This window comes from Mytilus californianus, unplaced genomic scaffold (assembly GCF_021869535.1).
Source record: "Mytilus californianus isolate M0D057914Y unplaced genomic scaffold, xbMytCali1.0.p SCAF_1, whole genome shotgun sequence".
Taxonomy (NCBI): Eukaryota; Metazoa; Mollusca; class Bivalvia; order Mytilida; family Mytilidae; genus Mytilus; species Mytilus californianus.
The window spans coordinates 82,226,680-82,240,062 of NW_026262581.1; the positions used below are offsets into that span (position 1 = coordinate 82,226,680).

Sequence of the window (13,383 nt, forward strand, 5' to 3'; positions counted from 1 at the left end):
CAGTTTTCCTGGTTAACTTTGTTTCTTAGAAATTTTAAGCAAAAGTTCAACTATATTTGATGCATGGAATGATTTTAAGTTGTACATGTCTGTCTGGCAGGGTTCATCTGACCTTGACTTCATTTTCATGGTTCATTGGTCAGTATAGAATTTCCATGGTTTGGTCTGTTTCTTTTATACTATAAGCAATAGGTCATCTATATTCTGTGTATGGAATGATTGTTTTAAAGGTGTACATGTATTTCTGGCTTGGTTTATCTGACCTTGACCTCATTTTCTTTGATCATAAATGTTAATGTGATACTTGTAGTAAAACTTTATATGTAGGACTATCAACATAAAATCAGTGGTCAGTAAAGTAGGCGAGACATTTCAGCGTGTGCACTCTTGTTTATATAGATATCAGATTATTTTTTTATTTAATTTTCTACAGATTCCTTGTATTGTTGAATTTTAAGCGAATTGAATTGTAGATTTTATTTGCTGACATTTTAAGAAAATTTATTGAATCTTTTGCCAAAGGACCTACATAAAAATTTGCTTAGATACATAAATAAATCATAAGATCTATCCTTGACATATACCCTAATTTGCATACATCCCCTAGTGATGCTCTTAATCCTACAATTATAGGTCTGTTACCCTATTAATCATTTTGATGACCACTTTACTGTTCCAATATTCAGCAATGGACTTTACAAATTTTATTACATTGTGTTTGAGGTATCCATTTAAACCAATCCCTGATTTTGGTCATTTTTGGGTTATTTGATCGCATCATAATTGGTTTTGCAAAATGATGACCTTTTCAATCTTTTAATTTATTTAGATGGCATTTTGATTTTCATCCGTTATTGAAAGGGGTGTTGAACTTTTTAAGTATAGCGTCTGAATTTTTTACCTTGTTGAGGAGACCAGGATAGGATGTTATAACACTAGATTCCCGCTGTTCTAAGATCCGGTGACTTATACCGCTCATCATGATACCGAGCTGTAATTATGAACTGACATGGCAAAAAGTAGACCTACTAAATGGCTTATAAAATCAAGTCTTGTAATCCAGTTTGGTCTACATTTGTGACATGCCCCTATGTGGAATTCTTCTTCAAGATTTAATCCTTTTATTATATATAGTAACAGAAAATAAATAAACAAGTATCTTTCTGAAATGCAACAATGCCCTTAACATACATTATTTAATTTAAAAGGTTTTCCCTTTTTTTTTTTGTAAGATTTAGAAGTAAGTCAAATTGAAATTAGGTCAATATGTCCTTATTATGTAAAATACATGCATTGTTTTTCGGTTATCTATATTGCGTTTTACAGTTAATACTTTATCACTCTATTTTCAGATTGTCTAAAGGAGGGTCAAGCTGTTAAGTTGATAATGGAACTTTCAGATGCAGGTAATAATATTTAATTTAAATTTCTGTAGTAGGAAACTTTGTCAATTATATATATATATATATATATAAGGTTATTAAAATGAACTTGGTTTGAGAAATTTAACTAAAGAATCAAAGCAAAAAAACAGATTACAGGTTAAGGTCATATGGTAATTATTTAACTCCAAATCAGGTTAATGCAGGTAAATTTTTTTTTTAGAGAGATTAGATGCTGGAGGCACTTTTAATTCTCAAATTGCCCCCCTATATCCCAATTATAGTTTTTTTTTGGGGGAGGAGGGTGCAATTTGAGAATTAAAAGTGCCCCTAACATTACCATACTTTTCATTACACAAGAAAATGAATCCTTTTCTGTCAACACCAGCAGTGACAAGATCCTATTTTTAACCTTTCAGATTAAAATACCTTCATTTTTTTCTTTTAATCATATGATATAAATAGACATAAGAGTATCAGTTAATCTGAAGAGATGTCAATAGCATGGTATAAAACTAACAAATTTATAGAAATATAGGTAGATTTGATGTGAAATAAATGGTTGTCATGAACATGCCACATGTTAACTGTGTCTAAGCCCGGAAGTCTGCAGTACTGAGATACTTTTGTGATCAATGACTTTCTAGTAGGTTGTATACATGTAATCTATTTGTACTTGAAAAGTTTATTGGGAAAATGGTATTATGTTGTACAATAGAAGTATGTTATACAATAGAAGTGATTCTCCCTTAAATGATATTGACATTTTATTTTGTTTTGATATCAAAGCTATATTTGTTTTGCGTAACAAGAAATACAATGCTGATATAGGCAAAAGTCTATTATTAGGGGAAAAAATTGTTTTCTAGTATTAGAAGGAAGTAAAGGTTCTTCCTGGGTTTTTTTCTTTCTTATGGAAACGTTTCATTTAGGTCCACAATCAACATAAAACTTTATAAAAATGTGTTAGGATACCTTAGTTCTATTTAAAGTTGATGTTAACTGCATTCTTGTAAATGCATCATATTGGAATTAAAATTTCTGATAAAAGGGTTTGAAGAGGGTCGAAGAAAAATCGTTCAATAAAAAATGCAAAAAGGTACAAAATTATCTATTTTTGTTATGCCGAAGAACTGTTAGAAGGTTTGGTAGAACAAAAATGTGGGAAATAATATCTATCTTATTGAATTCAGATACAGGGTATCTGCTTTTATATTAAAGGAATGGATTGGTACCCCCTCCTACCCCTCCCTGACTTCCCAAACCAAGCCCCAAAAAAAGATAAGTATATATGGTTGAGAGAAATGTATACCAGATATGTTCTGTCATGTATGTTTCCTATCTACATAACAACACTTCTTTACACAGATATCAGGCTTATATTTTGTAGATCGAATTTAAGAGGTGAAAACATCTATTTTTTTTTTTCAATTGTTGCATAACATAAACTCGTCAATTAAGTACCCATCGTAATTAGATCATCGTAATTAGATCATCGTATGTAACACTGCACCAGTTTTATCCCCATTTTATGTCTGACCTCTTGGTGCATTGCAGAACAATTAAGAGAAACTTTATATACCCTATAAATTGCATGTCACTAATGTAATGTGTTTCGGTTCTATAACCCCTGAACATTATGTCAAATTTTACGTGACATTATCAAGTCTATCAGGAAATTAGTAGAGAAGTGGAGGTCTTATATAGGTCACTCTTTAGGATCGCAAATTATTTTTGTAGAGAGTAAACTTACCTTTAAAGCAAATTAGACTATAAATAATGATAAAATAACTGAAGGCCTTTGTCCCTAGTATAATAACAGTAGATGGTTGTTGTCAAGCGAATTTTACTTAATAACGCATCAATTAAGATAAAAGATTATTGGTCTAAAATAGTAACTTTTCATGTTGTGATACTTAGGAAGTGAAGTAGAAAGGTTATCTGCTAATGAAATACACATGAAGTTTGTTAAGTGTCAGCTGTGTAAAGGTTAAGGGTAGGCTGGTGAAGTCAGGGTCCACCCTTATATCAAAATTCATGATTTTTACTTTCTACGGCTCCCAGCCGTCTGAGTCTGCACTGTTCAATATTACAGCATACACATTAACATCATTTTTAAGGGTATTCAAGGTAGGAATTATTGATAGATTAGAATGTGATACAAATTGACATTAAAAAAACATCAGACTTCTCTAAATAAATGAGTTACTTGCCATCTTATCACAATAGCCGGCATAAATTTTTGCAATGCAAAACTGTATTCTTTTTTGTGTAGGCCTTGGAACTTACGTGCATATATTTTCAAAGTCAGAAAGAAAACGTTTTCCATATATGTCTCTGGCTCTATTTTATGAATTGATTGAACATAAATCCAAAGATTTTAGGAGGATTCGGTATGGATTATTAGTTTTAGAATCGGTCAAAATAGAAGACATTCATTCCCTTCAACACTGGTCCTTGATAATCTTTTTATAAACTCTATGAATTCCAGGTACTGTAATTCACACAGAAGAGTACATGAGCATTTTATTCAAACCTCTGTTTAGTATAAAGGTTTTATGGTTGAAAATAATTGAAAAAAGGCTTTTCCATGACAAAAAAAAAATGCCATTCAAACATTTATACCAAGTACATTAAGATATCATATATATATTGCAAACTCATTTTCACTGTATTCTATACAAAGTTTAATTATAGGCTTTGGCATAAATGGTTGCGGTCCTTCACCATTCATTAATGATTTAATTCAAATGCTGTGGATTCATTATTTTATGTGGGATACCAATTTTTTTTTAGGATTTCTTGGATATATGTTAACCATATTAACGAAATTAACTGTTTAACAAAGGTAAAATTTTTCTATAGGCTTGTATGCAGACTTTGATGAAATCTAATATCCATTTTATCTTGGTCCAGGAAAATTGTTACCCATGAAAATAAATTAAATGATTATTTTGTTAGATAATTCTAGTCTTGTCCTTGACTTGCTACTACACATTTACCCACCATTTCCTGGAATAGTTTTCTTGATATTAAATGTTTACCTGGTTAATGCAGGTTTTGATCTGCTTTAACATGATTGGAGTTTTTTTCTGATTTAAATACTGATATCAAATGTCTATTGTTTTATCTTCTGGTTTATCAATTGTTAACAGACATTTTAATATGAATGTACTTAGTAGATGGTCAGATATTCTTATACATAGAAGGTTGATATCTGATAGTGGTAGTAAAAATTATAAGTTGTTTTAACCTTGTAGTTAAGTTGGGTTCATTTTTTGGTTTTATTTGATATAGAACTTAGAAAGAAGGGTTTCTGTCAAGCACATAGTATGAGTATAACTACAATGTATTAGTGTTTGACATATATATCATGCAATATAACATTTATGGATACAAGTATTTGTTCAGATTCAACCTATAGATATTTAAAACTTCTTTTGGGGGGGAATTTCAACGTTCAAATAGAAGTGAATAGACCTTTATCATATATGTTTCTGTGTAAAGTCGCAGATATTTTATTTGGGATAACTTAAGCAGGCTTATTTTATTAAATGTAAGATTTTTGCTCTGATAGTTATTTTCACATAATGTCAAATTTCTTACAACAAACAGACAACTGACATGTGTGTATAGAAGTGAAAAAGATTTATAATAATTTGATATGACAAATTCATGTACTCTTCATTTTACATGTATGTTTTTCTTTCCTCAACTCTATGTTAAATGTTGGTGAAAAGGGAAAATGTCAGGTGCCAATTTAATTTAATTTTGACAATTTAGAATTGATGTGGTATTTAAATGTTGATATAAACATTGAAGTTTATCATCTTTATGATAACCTTAACAGCACGACTAGGTGTGCAGATTGTGTACAAGGGCTGTGTTATGTTTAATGATGCATTCTGCTGGTACATAAGTGACCCCCATACCTGTTGACCTACATGCAGGTGTTCACATTGGAGGTTCTCCAAAGGAAAAATTTATAGCTTTTTTTTTCTTAATTGTGCCAATAACCTCATAACTGAGATTGAACTTTTCTGTTTTATGATAATTCAACAGTAAATAATTGCATAATATCTTATAAAATGATTCAATGAGTCAGAAAGGATCATTCAACCCATTTGATGTAAATATTCTATTTTTAAAGGAGTTTTACAAGAAAAGAATTCTATTAAAGTACTTTACCTTTCTTCTATTGAGAAATGGGGTATGAAGGATGTTTATCGCATCATGGGTGTTTTAGACTATGATACAGGTATACAAATACTTTTTTGCATAAATAACTTATTTGAACTGCTCCAAATTAAAGTTGTAGAATAGGTTCAAATAATGTGACCTACATTTAAAAGATGCTCCAGAAATGTATTGAATACATATTCCTGAATCAGTTGTCAATATTATTGTATATTAGAACATGCTTAAACTTTTTAAATGGCAAAAATTTTACTCAGTTTATACTTTAGAATTGGATGCTTCTCTTTATGATTTTATTGTAAAAGCGTTGACAAAGCACATTTTTTATGAAGCGCAGAAGGGCTTCATATTAAAAATGTGCACACAATCAACGCTTTTACAACCCTATAAAATTATGAAAAGAAGATTTCAATTCTTATAATTACATTTTTATGCTACGACCATGAAATTTAAAGTTATATCAAGATTTTCATTTGTTTTTCAATGCACTATTTTAACATTGTCAGGAATAGCACGTGCAGTCATAGCTGTTATATTTCCTAGTAAAATAAAATATGATATCGGGTTTGTTGATAGCCAATCAAAACTATGGATTCCAATGAAACATACATTTAATGTAATTATATGGTTATGAAGTTTTTAAAAATAAATACTCTGCTGATGGCACATGGCAAGAACATTTAAGGTATGCCAAGCTAAACAAGCAAGTAACTGGCCCTCTCTGCCTAGAAATTGAAGTGTTATGTGTTATTAGTGTTTTTTATATTGTCTAGAATTAAAAAAAAATTCCAACACCCAATAATTGCTATTGTATAGGTGTATTCTGCATAGCTGTACTATTACCAGTTTTAGATTGCAGGCAGATATTAACTTTTTATGTGTAGACTGAAACCTATATATCAATCCAAATTTGAAATACCGGAGTCTAAGTACCTGCATGGTAAAAAAAATAAAAATCTATTTTAAAAAAAATAAAATATCCTGATACAATCCCCTACTGTATTGAAAAAATCATAAATTTTTAGAAGGGATACATAACAAGCAAGGTTAATATTTGATTAGCCTTAGAGCATATGATATCGCTCTATCTTGGCAGATACATTACAATTAAAGTTAATTTCATGCTCAAATATATCTTTGAGTGTTGTAAATATTTAAAAGTAAATAGGATCATCAAAGATTCTAGAGGGGATAATAAAATCATATTTTCAGTATTGATGGGCTGTAATCTTCTCTCTTTACAACTTTTGTATTGTTATATTACTATCACAAGGACATGCCATTAAAAATATCTAGACACATTTAAATAAAGGTGCAAAAGTCTTAAGTATTGAAACATAGCATAAAATCACCAGGGCCAAGTATTTTCCTTGTTGTTTTTAAGTCTGTATTTCTTGTGATTGCCAATCAATATACTCACCACAAAAACAAATCATATTGGAAATGTAAATGTATTTCATTCAGCAATATTCAAATGAAGGCAATATGTATTGCCTCCCATTTGTCCTAAGACACCATATTTTAATAATGTCTTAAAATCTAATTTTATAATTTTACATACGGAGAAATGAGTGTATAAATAGCAGTCATTTGCAGTTTTGTAAATTTGACTTAAATTTTATGAGTGATTGCTTCAGATTAGCATATGGTTTTAGTTTTGAGGCACTCACTCACTGAAGTTGTAACATTTTGTTTGTTGGTAGTGATCTTTGATAAAAGTGTAGGTCTGTACAATGACCTATATTTTATGCAAAGCCAACATAGTTTTCAATAAGATAAGATAAGATCTAAAATGAGCATGACAGTCAAGTGGATCACATTGACCTAAAATAAAGTCTTAATGCATATGAAAAATTGTCTTGCATTAGAGTACTTATTCTGCATTAGTTAACATATTTCTTGGGTCATTTCAAGTGCTTAGATTTTCATTAAAATGTCATTTAATGTCATATATATATTCTTGTAGATATCTGGTATAAGCTGTTAAAAACAGCTTCTCACTGGTCATCAGGAGTCGAAACGCATATATTTGTATGGAACAAAGTTTGGGATCACAGGAAAATTTCTACTCATCTGAAATTTCAAGACAAAGAGAGTTAACTTTACAATGGTGTATTACAGCCTATTTACAGGTCAGTATCAAGGACACATAACATCATTTATTAGAATTATGATCAATTAATTTTCAGTTTGTCTCATGGTTGTCTACAGAGAAACGTGTATGTCTTGCCTATGATAGTAGAGTGGCATTATGTTGTCTGGTCTGGTCTGTACAATTGTATGTCCCCTATCAAGTGAAAGTTTGGTTTACGGTAGTTCTAAGATTTGGTTTAAGGTTGTATGTGGTCATTTTCAGCTGTGTTTTTCTGACCGGAATCTGGTTATTGATTTGGGGTTGTATGGAGGGTTGGCGACCAGGCGGCTCCACTTGTTTTCATGCAATAACTTTGGAACCATTCAACCAATTTTAATATACTGTTACTGAAGACAAATGAAGGTCTATTTGGATATTGAGGAAGTTTTTAACTTTTGATGTTAAGTGTTATGGTCCTTGATTGATTGAAAAATAGCACTTTATATCATTGCTGTGCAATTGCCAATGAACCCTAGAACCAATAGGTTTCAAATTTACCAAGTTGTTCCTGGAGACAAAATGGAGGTCTAGTCCAATATCGACAATTTTCCCTTTTGCTTTTCTGGAGTTGTCATTTCTTCATTGATGTTTTTTTTAAGTGCATTTTTTAAAATCTACATCTGCTACAATAAGCTTTTATGTATTTTTTGTCTCCCTACAAAAATTGTCATGGAAGTAAGGCATGCTCTATCTTAAGTTGTATTAACAGTTTTTTTAAGTTTCTGATAGGGATACACTGGCTGAGAGAATCACAATGTTGACAGTTTATTTGATATGGGTAGAAAATCTAAAATTTTAAGCTTTTGTACCCTTTGATGTCTTACTTTATTTCCATATATAACTGGATTTTTTTTTATTATTAGTGGTATATATTAACCCATCTTTGACATTTATAGGATCAGTGTGTCCTTTAGAAGTACACTTTAGTCAAACTCATTTTATATACAGTACATGTATACTGATCGCAATAATAAAATCTATTTACGATTTGTTTTTCACTGTCTTTTTCTTATCAATTTGTTTATGTGAATGTTTGTTTGGTTTCAAACTGTCTAATGTTCGGTCTATTTTTGCACGATACATTTATGTTTCAAACAAATTAATCCATCAAAAATAGAGCCAGATATATTTATAACACAGGTAAAAAACAGTCTCACCTGGCGTCAATTACATAACGAATAACACCTGTATTGTATAAATATGTATTTACATTTGTAAATCGTGCCCTCCTTGCCAAGGTAGCATCGTTACTTTCATGATTACAAGTTAATTATTATTTATTCTTTAAGTAAGTGGAGAAACATGATAAATTGTTCATTTACTTGTATGCTGATGTTAAATTATTTTTCTAAGATCCTTGAGTAATTATTTAAAACCAATTTTAAAAGACAAACATGAATATATTTCTTCGATATTGTCAATTTTCTAATAGGTTCAGATATCTTTGGTTTTAAGTTCTTTTTAGATTTAATTAAAATTACTAAAAAAAGAACTTATTTTTGTGATTATCGGTAAACTAAGTTATTTTAGTCGTATATAGGACAAATTTCTAATTTTGATTTATCAGATTTGTAAATTTGCATATAAACTTAATGGAGTCTTGTAACATCTTATCAGTGTAAATAATTCACGTATTGATTCAAATTTTAATCACCTATAATTCGAGCCTCTCTAATAGATGTAAGGGTCTCCAGTCCTTTACACTTAGACTGAAAGCACCTGTCCTGATTATTGTATTTATTTACACGGGTAGATAACGACTGTCTCCAGTACCCGACAGATGTTCCCTGGATGGAAACACCCTTTTAAAATTCACTACCCTGAAGTCGTAATGTGAGATGTATATCTTTATCTTATCACCACACCATTATAGTATCTCCTGTTAAGTACTTAAAGCAGTTACCAAAGCGTGACAAAGTCCAACTTAAATCCCTGTTTCTTTAGTTTTCAAGTGGCTAGATTTGTTCCTGCTGTTTCTCTTATCCAATAAGTCAGTATATAAAATCATAGGTGCGATGCCATATCAGTTTTCATATTTAAAATGGACTTGTTTTGATTTTATCAAAAGGCTCTCTTCTGCTTGATGTTATTTGCATTAAGAACATTTCACATGTTTTCAGTTTTATCCTTTGATAATGAAGTACCATCCTGAAGCATTAAATTGTTTCCAACATAAAAAAACAAGCAGGTTTTCATTCACTTAAAATAGTAATTTACAGTTCAGAAGAGTTTTTTAAAGCACCAATCCTTCATAATGATGCTGTTTGACTATTAATTAAAATATCTTCTCCTTTTTTTTACTTCATGAATTGGATTTATCAGAGGGGACTTAGTTCAGACAAATTCATGCTTTGCCATTTTTTTGATTTTTATGATTTCACATCTCTTTGTTGTGTGATTTCATGCAAAGTGAATTTACTGTTAATAAAAGCCTATTCTTTAAAATGCATCGTTCAGGTCTATAATGTGAAACTTAAATTTTTAGTATTCCAGGGGAGTCCATGTTATGTTAAATTGTTGATTTCACTTATTGGTGTTTTCTCTTGCAGAGAATGTCCATTGCATCTTTATCTTAATTGACTTGCATATTGGTCATCATTTTGAAACCAAGGAAGAAAAAATCTTTTTTAGTTTCTGAACGCAAAATGTCAATTAATATTTTTATAAGTGGATGAATATGATGTACAGAATTTTTTGTCTATTCATTATACAATCTGAACAATATCCTGAATTAGAACCAAATGTCAATTTTTGAAGTATCCACTTTTAATAAAAGAGGTTCTTTTCTTTCTATCAGTTCTTAATGCAGTCAGCATGTTTTTATTTGCTCCTCCATTCCATTAAGCATCTGAAAGGAATTATAATTTACTTGAGATTTATTTCCTGTTTTCTGGAAAATGAATTTTAATTTAACATAACTAAAAATGCATAGATATTTTAATGCACAATATCAAAAGTGGCACAATTTCCTTACAACAGTGTAAACTGGCAGTTAAAAGAATTAACTGCTTGAACTGATTAAATCAAGCTGCGATTTTTAATAAGATGTAGGTCAAGTTATATATATATACATCCTCAGGTAATATAATACAATGGTTATATATAAACATGATGTCATTATTGTTTGTATACAAAAAGTTGTTATTTATTTTAACCCAGGGCAGCATGTGGTTTTAAGGTGTAAAAAATAATCATGGTTCTGTCTCATAGGAAATTGTCATAAATCTTAATCATTATAATCACAAATTACATTATCTACATGTACAGTTTTTAAGTCGTGACAGATTTTCTGAACTTATTCTCATGGATATAGGCCACAGTCAGACAAACATGAATGTCAAGTTGGAAACCTCAAGTCTGCATCATTAATTGCTAATTCATAGGTCATAATGGGTGGGTTCTTGTTAGTAACTACAAGTATTTGCTTTTATTCTTGTGATCCAAGGCTAATTGATATATCAATTAAACCCAGGATTTGTATCTTACTGTACAAATCCTTGATTAAATCAATAATTACACCAGTAAATTGAATATCAAAGTTCAGGCCAGAAAATGTGTGAATCCATTCTGTTTTCAAAAGTTAGTTTGTGGGTAAAAGGAGATGTGGGGTACATGCCAATTAAACACCAACAATGCAAAAAAACAAAAAGGCAATTTCATTTTTACCAGAAAGTATCAGAAAGCCATTTAGTTCAGAACAGATACTTCACTTTTAATTAATTCACACATAAAACATCACCGATCATTACATATAATACTACAATTATATGAGTTGGTACTGGCTGGGAACCAGAAAACATGAGACATACATGTATCTGTGGTCAGATCTTTGATTATGATAAATGTGAATCACCATTATTTTTTTATGTGTCAGGCTGAACCCTGTAGATTGATAACCATCTTTATTGTAAAGATTTTTTGTGGTTGACATTCTGCAGGGGTATAAAGATTTTGTAGTAAAATGAATAGACCTGACAGGAACTTGTGGAAGTTTAACTGCAAATTTTAAAAAAAATATATATGTGTCACATAATGCTTAACTAACACATTATTTATGATATTTTAATTTCCCAGTCTTTCTACATCACCTCTATCAGCCTTTGACGTGGCAAGAAATGACATGGTATTGAGGTATGTAGAGCATATTGCTTGCATTTTAAAAACTTCTCCGATGAAAAAGTGGGCAACCAGCCTAATTTCTAGACTTTCATGTAAATGTAAAAATACCAAGAATAATGTGTCCAAACTTCTAACCCCTGGACCAAAATAATCGTTTTTAATTTAGCTTCAAATCCCTGGAACCTCTCTTTGGTTCTGCTAGGACCTTAGATAAGTAGTTTGAATTTAAAGTAATCTTACATATATGTATGTGAAAACATTGATGCTGACTTATAAACAATCCTTAAATCTTAAAATAATGTGTATTTGTAAAGTATGGCTATATATAGTTTTTGCATGCAGAAAGTAATGGAGAAATAGATTTAATCTAATCATACATATCCTATTAGATATCAGGTGTGGGCAGGAAACTGTTGGAAATAAGAGAGGTGTAAATACCCAGAAATATGAATCTTGACTTACATCTTAAAGTACTGGTATTTAGATATATAAAAAATTAAATACACACAAAAAGTAAGTCCACTAAGAACATCCTGATAAATATTTGTGCATGCAGGAAATTGAAAGAATACAGAAAGGTATAAATACTTGACTTGATAATGTTGAACAAACATGCAAGTAAAATTAATGTATATTAAAACTCAATACACAATAAAACACTTGAAAACATCCTGACAGACTTATGTCTAAGCAGGAAGTCGTGAGAATTGGGTACTGATGTTTGTTCTGTATAAAACTGGGAGATATGGAGACAAGAATCCCTTATAAACATCCTGGAAAGCTTAGCAGGAAGTCACATTTTAGACCAGAAACTGGTACAGAAGGAGAAAACATATTTTGATGTATGGGTAAACTGAGGGATCTGATTTCATATAAGAACAGGAAGGAAGTTTCTTTCAAGATAAGTCTTTGGATATTTGTTACAAAAGAAATATCTATTCAGGGTTTAAAGAATCATAGCTGAATAGGGTAACCATTTGATAATGAATATTATGTTCCCCTGTCCAAAAATTGGTAAGGTGCTATGCTTAAGTATGAGAAATTATAATAGTAAACAATGGTCTTGAACAAAGCTTGGATTTTAGTACATTAAATTGAAATATTTGTGGAAGGGGTAAAAAATTTAAACTTGTGTGAAGTCAAGGTTGTTAATCAACCCTGTAGAAGTAGGTATAGATTAAGAGCTGGATAACAAAACTACATGGTCCAAAATAAGGAAAAGCATTATTAAAAATTACAGTAGAAATTTATATGAAAGTTGACAGGGACTTGTAATAAGTAGCAGTATATATCCTATGTAAATATAATTACAGGGGTTATGACCAGTACAAACTGACCATTAGTAATCCTCAGGTCTGATCCATTTAATCCTGACACCTAACACTCCTCAACATATGTCTTGATAAATATCTTGGTAACAATTCTTTATTCAACAACTTATTTTAAACAATAATCTAAACAAACGGTTAGAAAGAAAAACATTGATACAAATATTAGAGTCGCTTGTTTCCTGAAAGGTGTGTTGTCCTTTATAAACTTTGATAAAACTTT

General features: G+C 30.4%; 1 long non-coding RNA gene across 7 annotated transcripts in view; it reads left to right on the forward strand.

Moving 5' to 3' along the window:
* LOC127724798 (uncharacterized) overlaps positions 1 to 13,383 on the forward strand; it is a 145,237-nt gene that overhangs the window by 117,747 nt on the left and 14,107 nt on the right. For 5 of the 7 annotated variants that reach the window (XR_007992716.1, XR_007992710.1, XR_007992740.1 and 2 more), the window contains 2 exons: positions 1,353 to 1,406; positions 7,546 to 7,711. This is a non-coding gene — a long non-coding RNA (uncharacterized LOC127724798). Of the gene's footprint in view, positions 1 to 1,352; positions 1,407 to 5,532; positions 5,641 to 7,545; positions 7,712 to 11,787; positions 11,845 to 13,383 lie in introns of all 7 variants that reach the window. The other 2 variants (XR_007992722.1, XR_007992746.1) reach the window with 2 other exon arrangements.